The sequence below is a fragment of the Euprymna scolopes genome, chromosome 40, assembly GCF_053919585.1.
Source record: "Euprymna scolopes isolate OS-2025 chromosome 40, ASM5391958v1, whole genome shotgun sequence".
Classification (NCBI taxonomy): domain Eukaryota; kingdom Metazoa; phylum Mollusca; class Cephalopoda; order Sepiida; family Sepiolidae; genus Euprymna; species Euprymna scolopes.
In genome coordinates, this window is record NC_136521.1 from 12609342 (window position 1) to 12618347 (window position 9006).

Genomic DNA, 9006 nt, shown 5'->3' on the forward strand with positions numbered 1-9006 from the left:
GTTTGTACCCATGTCGATGTGCATCGTTTGTATTGATCGGGTTTCCTATGCGTTGGTTGAATCAATGAACGTCCAGTCGTCGAGTTTTCAATGTGAGTGTCACAGCTAACTTGCTTTAAACTGGTGACTTCTTCCATAACGTCCAGTCGTAGAGTTTTTCCTTGAGATGGGTTACTTATTATATCCCGAATGGATCAAATTAACAAAAGAAAATTTTATGGACTAGCTATCCAAGAGAAATTTGCACAACAAAAAAAAAAGTTGTTTTTTTTCAAAATATAAAATGTTACAATTAATAAATAGTACTAAAGGCTTTGTATTACTGTACACATAGATTCGAAAAAAGTTATCAAAAAACAAATATATAACAAATAAATGTTATCAAAGGCAAGATAAGTTACTTTTCTACCTAACTGGATATATTTTTTGTGTTTTTATTCAATGTAACATATTTATTCAGCTCGAAAAACATACAGTGTTTACCGATGTATTGGAAAATTCAAGATGGCGTCTCACACCCTCTTTAACACCGTAAGTATGGAAAAAGGTGTTATAAATAAAAAAAACTATACAAAATACTATTAAAAACCCGCCGAATATATGTCAACCTATGTCACGGTAACATATATTGAGCGACTTTTATGTGAGTCGATTTATATGTAAATTAGCTTAACTCTAGCTTGACCTCACAGGGAGATCTCTTCTCTGCTACAACTGCTTCAGCAATTATTATTATTTAAAAAGTACGCACACTCCTCTTAAATATTTTTTTTTCTATAAACTGCGTCAGCATTTTTCAATTTTAGCTTCGAGACTATGCTCTTGTGGAGACGAGTCTATTTTTTACTTTAAATTGTTTCATTGTTCCATTGATTATTAATAATGTCCCTAGTTAGGGTCTGTAGATAATGAGAAAAAAACTGCAGTTAAGAACAGATTGAATGAATTTAATTTGCGAGTCTGTTGCAAGACGCAAGTCAATGATTTCTGTAAAGAACTGAAAGCGCTGTCTGGACTTTGTCAAATACAATGAAGATCATGACTCTTCATATTGGTTGAAAGTGATTTTTAGTGATGAAAGCAAGTTCAATAAGCTAGGCAGTGATGGTATGCAGTACGTCTGTGAGAGGAAAGACAAAGAATATTAGGATATTAGGTGCATAGTTTCAATGTTGCAAGGTGGTGGAGGTTCAGATTTGGTATGGGACATTATTAGTACCAATGGTTCAGAGCCTATAGTTCGCTTGAAAGATCGAATTAATTCAACCAAATACATTAATATGCTGACTGAACATTTTCGACCATACTTTGGTCGGAATTTGGATGATAACCCCATCTTAATGCAGGATAATGCTCCCATTCACACAGCTGATAATATCAAGAGGTTCCTTGAAGAGCACTATATTCCGACCTCAATCTTATCGAAAACTGTGGAAAAAGTGTTCGACTGAGCTTCAATCTATGGTCCCCCCTCGCCAAACTTTCACAAGAAACACTCGTCTAGCTGTAAACACTATCAATAATTCCCCCCACTCTTTATCTGTGCCTAAACCTAAACGTAGATTCCATGAACAAAGCTTCTTTCTTAGAAGTGCACGCCTGTGAAATTGTCTTCCGTTTTCCTGCTTTCCGGCTGACTACAATATGGTTGTGTTCAAGTCTAACGTAAATAAGTTCTTGATGAACCGTTCCATATAAGTTATCAAATTTACCAAATTTTCATTACTAATGATTACTATATTGTCCAATTTCTATTGATCACTCTTTAACCCTTATCCTTGAGTGGCCTCTTGGCCTTGATAATGTGGTGATGCCTATGTAAAAAAAAAATTAAAAAAAAAGTGGCATTAAATCAAGCTGTTCTACGCAATGATAAAATTTCAAATTTGGACAAAAAGTAAAGAGAAGTGGGATGCCCTTTTACCAAAATATTGCTGCAAAGGAATGCCCAAAAGATTGCAGGCTGTCAAATCGCAAAAGGACTATGCTACTAAATATTAACGAGTTCATTGTGTTCCTGCTGTATTTGTGTTGCATTAATGTTCTAAACTCCATCAAATCTCCACACTAACGTAATGTACTTGCAATAACCCTTATCCCTGAGTGGCTTCCGGGCCTTGATAAGTGGTGATCACTGTGTTAAAAAAAAAAAAAAAAAAAAAAGTTACATTTAAATAGCAATTTTCCATTATGCGGGGTTTCTTTTTTGCCTTCTCGATTTGAAATTAATCTTTTTAAATTGACGTGAACACTAGGATACTTCAATTAAAAGTCAAATATGAACAGGTAAAATCATAGAGGAATAAAAGGCGAATCAAATGGGGTATAGGTTGTTTAAATAGTTACATTTAATTTAGCTTAAATTTGCAGTTTTCTTTTTTTTAAATAGCCTAGTACGAATTCTTTTTGGTGCCACTGTATATATATATATATATTAGGTACGGGCAAAAATGAGCGGGCAAAAATAGGGGGACTTAGTTTTGAAAGCCGATTTATCATAATTTTTTTGTACACGTGAAAAAAAAAAGTTATGAAAAATGTTTTCACGGCGAGCTAACCAATTCATCTTAATTTTGAAATTAAAGAAATTCATTGTAAAAATCCTTTAAAAAATTAATATTAGTTTTCTGAGTCTATTTCAAAGATAATTAGTAAAGTAGTCCTAAGATATTGAATTAAAAAAAAAAAAAGAAACACCTTGTTTATACAAAATACAGTTTAATTAGCCCTCCAAAAGCAAGTAATTATTCCGTTCGGCAAAACGCAACCGATAACAGGTTGTAAACATGAACATACACGAATATACGGAAGGCCAAAATTTCAGCGAATCAAAACGCTATTTCAAAATGAAGTCATGATAGTAAAAGGAGGTAGGGGGGTGAGATTTCTCTCCTCCTCCTCCTCCCCCTAGACGGTCATCCGTACATTCCTATTCTGAACGTTTGTATCAATTTTTATAATTTTTTCATTTAATTATTTTTTATGTTTTTAAATTAATTTTCTTTTAATTAGTGGCCAATATTATGTAAAAATTATGTTACGCCGAAAGTTTCACGTTCTTGCGAGCAAAGAAATTATTAGAATCTTGCATATAAAACTTATGCGAAATCTGTAATTTAAAAAAAAAAGAAATATTTTTGCTATTATCATTTTTTTTGTGTGAAAATATTCAATAAATAATGCTTAATTCAATGGTAATATCGGTAGTTCGAGAAATTCATTTTTGTTCAAGTTATATCGAATTCATTAATATGGTCTTTAGGGCTTTTTTCATAATGTTCCTGTAAAAATTATAATTTTTTTTTTATTGTTACAAATTATGATGCTTTATCTATATAAAAAAAAGCAAAAATAAATTCTTGTGTTTTTTTATTTACTACTGAAAACCATAACTTTGGTAAAGGTATTTTTTTGTTTAAACAAAATAATACATTTCCACTAAGATTTAAATAAAAATAATTAGTTCATTATATTCCATGATCATTATTTGATAAATACTGAAAATTTCATTAAAATTGGTTAATTGCCTGATTTTTGGTGAATTTTTAAGTAAAGGGAGGGGTCAAAATGTTTATACATTCTGAGCATTGGCATTCATTTTGCCCGTACCTTATATATATATATATATATATATATATATATATATATATATGAGCAAACAGTTAATAAAATATGTTAAAAACACTTTGAAATGAATTAAAAGCATATTTAATCTGAAAAGGAAACACTAGATAAATGGATAGTCCTTAATCTGCGGAGTTTCGAAGAAATACTTTCCTTCTCATCAGAGGGTAGGAATTAGCAAAATGCGGATCGGATTTTGCATGCAGAAGTATTTGATGAAGCAACAAGTAAGTCAAAGATCTTACTTGAAAACAAAATAAGTGAAGCAGAGGGAATATAGTGAAGAAAAAGGTGATTACACATGAATGGATAGTCTGGTGGAAATTAAAAAATCCAGTGACGGTAAAATCCAAATGTAAAACTTCAAGAAAGTTAAAAAAATTTCCATTTGTACAAGTAAAATCCAAGGAAATCCCGTAATTGGAAGAAGATGGTCCATAATAATCCAAAGGCAGAAATCCATGGAATAATTCACAAAAATGTGTACAAGGAAAAAGGAAAAGATTCCAATAATATTAATAAAAGAAAAATAAGATGTGCTTTTCACTCTACTTCTACTTCATATTATAAGCTCTATTTCCTTTTTGGTTTTATCGAGCTTTTACATCTGCCTGAGATAATTTTATAAATATTATTTCTGTAATATTTATAATATACTTTAATTTTACCATCTTGGATCATTTTGGTAAATTTAATTGTATTTTTTTATATTATATATATATATATATATATATATATATATATATATATATATATATGTATGCGAGATGCTTTTAATAAGTTTTCAGACTTCTTTCGTATCAGCACTTTTATGTACGTACATGAAACTCTGGTTTGGTCCTCTTCGAAGTAATCTCCTCTGGCTGCAATCCACTTGTACCATTGCAACAACTTCTGGAAAGCTTCATAGATGTTCTCTTGTGTAAGCGCGTCACAACCGCTTTCATTCCCTCAATTGTTTCATAACGACAGCCTCTCTGGGTCATAGCAGTAGATCCCGCTTTCATCAGCTCGTGCCGTCAAGACAACGTCTTTTGTATGATCTTCTCTGAGCATCCTTGGAACAAACTTTTCGCAAGTCTTCCGCATCTTCAGTTCCTTGAGAATAATTTTGTGTACAGTTCCCATATTGGCATCAAACTGTGCCCTTATTGTCTTTATAGACACACTACGGTTCTTATCCATGAAATTCTTTATTTGGCCAATCAACTCTGGTGTTCTGACTTCCTTACTCTTCCCACACCTCTCAGCATCCCTCACAGACTCACTGCCTTTCTTGAATCGCTTATGCCACTCAAAAACTAATGCTCAATTCATGCAAGATGGTCCAAAAGCAGTCTGAAGCATTCCGTACGTTTCGGTGGCATTTTTTTCCAAGTTTAAAACAGCATTTTATTGCATATCCTTCTTCTAAAATGTTCACATTGCATTTTTTAAATTCACCAGTTGTGACAATCAGGCTTTAGTAGGGTGTATTGCAACCCCTGCTGTAGCTCTTCATTTCAACCTGAAATCATAATAATTGGTTAGTCATACTGAATTTTCAATAGTCTATAACCATTTTAAATGTCTGTACAAAAAAAGTCTGGAAACTTATTTAAGGCATCTCGTATAAATATGCGTTCATTTTACGGTACTTTGTTCAGGCCGCTTAAAAAGTATAATTTGATTTATTTGAGGGGGTAAATTACGTATGGGTAGGAAAAGTAAAAATGTACCATTTCTGTATGATAAAAAAAAAGTCTTTGTTTTTGTAAATAAAAAGGTTTTATGCTGTTGAAAAATATTTGTTGCCAAATGCAACCATAAAAGTGAGATAAATTACTTCCCTTGCATTAGTAACATGAAATGATCGAAAGTAGTAGTAGGAGGAGGAGGGGGGAGGAGGGAAAAGTTAGTTTAAATCAAAGGGAGATAAATAGTCAAAAGAATGATAAAGGGAAATAATCCATGAAAGTTTTAAATTGAACACCGGTATAATTTTTTAACCGAACTTTTTCCGATGCAGAATTACGCAAACGGACAGAATATTACAAATTAAAACGAACCGGCGTCCAAAGTAAGAAAAATAATCATTGTACTTTTATTTTTGTGAAAAATATTTTTTTAACAAAAATTAATAAAATTGATTTTTTTTTTGAGAAAGTTGTATTTTTTAGAAGTGTGGAGGGAGGTTTTAGTCCAGCTTCTGAACCAAAAACAAAACGAACAGCGTTTTACCCTAACTCCTACTTAACTCTAAACTAACCCTACCCTATGTTTATTGCATTTGATAACAATAGGTACCTTCAAACCGTTGTGTAAAACGTCATTATTATACAAAATAAGTACTACTGACGTCATCATTTCGTGTGTTTGGGTCAATTTCTATGGAAGATCATTTATGCAGAAATTTATGAATAAATAAAATATAAAAAAAAAAAAAAGTGGATAAAAAAACAATATGAGACTTAAGTTTAATAAAACAAATAGACTTTTAATAATGAACTACACAAGACGATAGATTAATTTTAATCTGTTCTGTTCATACATGTATCTAAAGATATTGCTGCTTAAAGGCGTCCACACATTTTTGGAAAAAAAGGCGCAAATTTTGATTATCACCTCTGCATTTTAAATAATCAAATCCAAACAATTTTTTTTTAGTCGATTTTGCTTTTGTAATTTTTATTATCTCAAGAGTCATATATTCTATTATTTGAAATATTTTTGTGTGTGAACATTTCTTTTTTTGATTGAAATATTTTTTAAACAAAAGTACTTTTGGTGTAAAATTTAAAAAAAAAAAACTTAAAAATGGCTGCTAATGAATTTAAACTAAAACAGGAAGTACGGTTTTGTAAGTACATCTGCAAGCGATTCTCAACTGACACCAATTTGGATTGCCTATAGTTCCGAATCGCCAAAACATTAAAAAAAAAAAAAAAAGGCAAAACATTGGCATTTTTGTGAAAAACTCTTTTTATTTTGTGAAAAACTCTTTTTATACATTTCAAACACATTTTTTTTTCTTTTTTTTAGATGACATGATAGAAAATAAATTTTAAGTCGAGATGGTATTTCGTTAAATATTGTTAAAAAAAAACAAAAAAAAAACTGGAGGTTTTTGCAGTATATACAACAAAACAAAAATGGTTTTAAAAAAGCAAATATATAACAAATAAATGTTATCAAAGACACTCTTCTACCTACTTGGATAATTTTTTTTTTGTGTGTTTTAACGTATTTTAAAGCTTTTATTCTGTTCAAAAAAAAGTAGTAACTGACAACAAGATGCCCAACAAGAACATGCCATCCTCAGCGTGTCAGTAATGGCTCAAAACTCGAAAAGTATACAAAATACTGCTAGAAATCCATCTCTTAAATGTCACTGTGATATGTGAATTTCTATCAGTATTTTGTTTTAGCTTCATAATTTAAGCTATTATTGGGACTTCTCAGAATAATGTCTGATGTCAGCCATCTTGTCATCATTAGAACTTACCAATTTGGCCCTACCTGTGTTTCAAATTAAATTGACGCTTTAAAATATGTTAAACCACACAAAACTTATCCGGGTAGGTAAAAGAGTAATTTACCCTGCTTTTGGTAACATTTATTTTTTATATATTTGGAAGGTTTTTGTTTGCTTGTTTGTTTGTTCGTTTGTTTTTCACCACTATTTCGTTTTCTTGCGTATGCTGCAAAATCCCCCCCCCCAATTATTTTTATTGCCAATCCAGTTTTTGTTTGTTTTTTTAATTTATCATATTTACGTCTTTGAATTCATCATTTACCGGATTGCTTGTGTCCTTAAAACATGGGTGAAAGTGGGTGAAAAGTTCAATCATAGAAATAGTTTTCAATTTACTAAGAATTTCAATTCTTTTTCGTTATTATAGCGAAATTTGAAAATTGAAATATTGAATTGAAAGTAAAACCACCAGTATCTACTTAATTGTTACGTCGCAGCAATGAAAATATCCAAAAATTGTGAAAAACGATAAGGTAGAAAATAAACTATTAATGAAAATAGTTTTTGAAATAAAAAAGGGAGGTAAATCTTTTTCGAAAACTGAAAATATTTGGCCAATTTAGCAAAACTTAATTTTCACTAATTTTCTTCAAAAACTGTTTTCATTAATAATTAATTTTCTACTTTATTGTTTTTCGTAATTTTTGGATATTTCCATTACTGCGACATGACAATTTGATAGATATCATTGGTTTCACTTGAAATTCAATATTTAATTTTTCGAATTTCACTACCATAACGAAACAGAACCATAATTTATCGTAACAGTTACTTCCCTTGTATCGGTTACATTATCTCAAAACTTGTTTATGCGATGCCTTTTTTTTATGTATATTTTTTACTCCTAAAATGCATGTTACAATATTCCTTGATATTGGGAGAGAGAGAGAGAGAGAGAGATTAAGAGAAAGGAAGAGAACGAGAAAGAAACTAATAGAAAGAGAAGAAACTAAGAGAAGAGGCTGAGAGAGAGATAAAGAGATTTACAATGCCTCTCCAGAGGACAAGGTTAGACAACAGGGTTGTTTTTTAATGTGGAGAAAAAGAAACAAAAATAAAAATTAGGGTTTGTATTACTGTACACATAGATTCGAAAAAGTGGTCAAAAATTAAAATATACAACAAAGAAATATTAACAGTAGCTATAAAAGTTACTTTGCAACCTACCTGAGTGTTTTTAAGTAGTTTTAAACGCTGTTTATTTGATACCAAATATTAACTTTTTACGAGTCGTAAGAATTCAAGATGGCCAAAATTAATACCCCCCTTCTTCTTCGCAGAGAGAAGCCTCGTTTTCAAATTATAGTTCGTGCATATTTTGGTGGGGAGGAGCTTGCCTCGTTTTCAGCACGTGTCTCTGCGGACATATGTCTCTGCGGACATTTTGCGTTTACATTTTTTTTGTTTACATTTTTTAGAAGTTCCGTCCTCGTAATGAAAGTTTGGGAAAAGGAGTTGAAAATAAAAAATATGCAATATACTGTTAAAAACCCACTGAATACATGTTAACCTATGTCACGGAAACATATATTGAGCGAGTTTTTAACCGTATTTTGTCTAGTTTTTTATTGATAATTCCTTTTCCCAAACTTACCGTGTCAAATCGTCTTTCAAAATTTAATTAAAGTTTTATGGTGTGTTTTTTTTTTATTCAATTGTAAGGTTAAAGTATAGAATAGGTACAAAACACTCTCTCCTCCCCATGTTAAGACTGGCTTTTTAAATAATAGCGTTATTATTTACGTCCAGGTCACTCTCTGCACTAGTACCAAAACTTCTTGAAAATGTAAACTTAAAAAAATATTTACCGTTTTGACCACTTTATATGTTATCCCCCCCCCCTCCCAAAATAAAACAAAAAAAAACTC

The 9006-nt window shown here is 31.0% G+C and overlaps 1 long non-coding RNA gene across 1 annotated transcript in view; it reads right to left on the reverse strand.

Annotated features, from left to right (window-relative positions):
- The window catches only part of LOC145265714 (uncharacterized), a 29588-nt gene extending 21017 nt beyond the window's left edge, over positions 1 to 8571 (reverse strand). Inside the window, exon 1 of the long non-coding RNA XR_013864685.1 lies at positions 8306 to 8571. This is a non-coding gene — a long non-coding RNA (uncharacterized LOC145265714). The remainder of the gene's footprint in view (positions 1 to 8305) is intronic.
- Between the last annotated feature and the right edge of the window lie 435 nt (positions 8572 to 9006).